Raw genomic sequence first — 1430 nt, forward strand, 5'->3', positions numbered from 1 at the left:
GAAAGGATCAATATATGAACGAAGCTATGATAGAAGATAGACAGATAAGAGTATGTGCTGTGACACTACATGTTCAACTCACTCACTGCCACATAACAATAACTGTGTCACCGCTCAGCAGCGCCGTATGCAAATTGTGCTTTTGCATTGCATGCTCTATGTTAGGAGTGAGCACAGATAGGGGGACCGATTATTCGTCCGAATTCGAACTGAATCAATTAAATTTGTTTTAGAATTAATGGATAATCGAGTCTAATTCGAATCAAACCGATAATTTTTGTTAGTAATTAGTTTAGGTATCGACTCTAGAGATGTAGAACCCGAATCAACCTACGAATTCGATAATATATTAATTAAATAAAAAATAAAAAATATATATGACTTTTTTATTAGACAAAAATTATTCACTATTAATATGTTTAGATTTTAATTAGTTTAGTTTTTAATGTATTTGGTATTTAACATGTTTGGATTATTTTTATTGATGTTACATATTTATTGTACTTGTTGAATTTTAAAGTTATCGGGTACCTAATTACCCGAACCGAACCAATCCATTTTTAATCGGTTTAGTTTAGTTTGGATACATATAAAAAAAATATAAATCTAAACCAAACCAAACTAATTACATTTTGATCAGTTCAATTCTAATTTTACCATAAATCCAAACTAAACCGATCTGTGCTCACGTCTACCCCATGCACCCTTCTAAATGTAGTGTAAAAATTACTATAATTTACTTGTGTTTTTTAGATTAATTTGCTAGAGCAGTGACGAGATGTTGATATAGATATAAAATGCTCGCATTGTTCATCAATCATTATGAAATGTATAATTAAGCATATAGACTACTACACTATACTCTATACAAGTCCTATATGATATAAGGATCCCTTTTTGATTCAAATGTGTCATAATATCCCATTTGAAAAATGTGAATGCCTGCCTTTTCTAAGAAGTAAATATCAAACATTACATAAACAAATTGAAATATGGGGAATTCGTATCCCATCCCAATAATGTCAACATGGCAACAGTGCATCTTGTCTTCTAAACAAAGTCACTTTTCTTTCCTCAAAAGTCCAAACTATTAGCAGCCGACCATTCAGTTTGCATTATTTTCATTACGCCTGCATTTAATTTAACCATAATTCCTTATTATTATATCATGTGCAACTATTCCTAAATATTTTAACCAAATATTCTTATATGTCACGTTCTTGTTCTTCCGCAACCCAACCTACCTTAGCGGTCAATAAGGTGGAAATTTACCTTCAGTCAATTTTATATAAAGTTATTTTTAAATAGCTGATACGTGTTATTATTTAATTTAAAAAAAATTAATTTATTTTATATAAATAATTTTTTAAACAAATCAGTTTGGATAGATCAAATAACCACATTTAAAAGAAAATTTCAATTTTTTCAGC

The sequence above is a fragment of the Arachis ipaensis genome, chromosome B04, assembly GCF_000816755.2.
Source record: "Arachis ipaensis cultivar K30076 chromosome B04, Araip1.1, whole genome shotgun sequence".
NCBI lineage: Eukaryota > Viridiplantae > Streptophyta > Magnoliopsida > Fabales > Fabaceae > Arachis > Arachis ipaensis.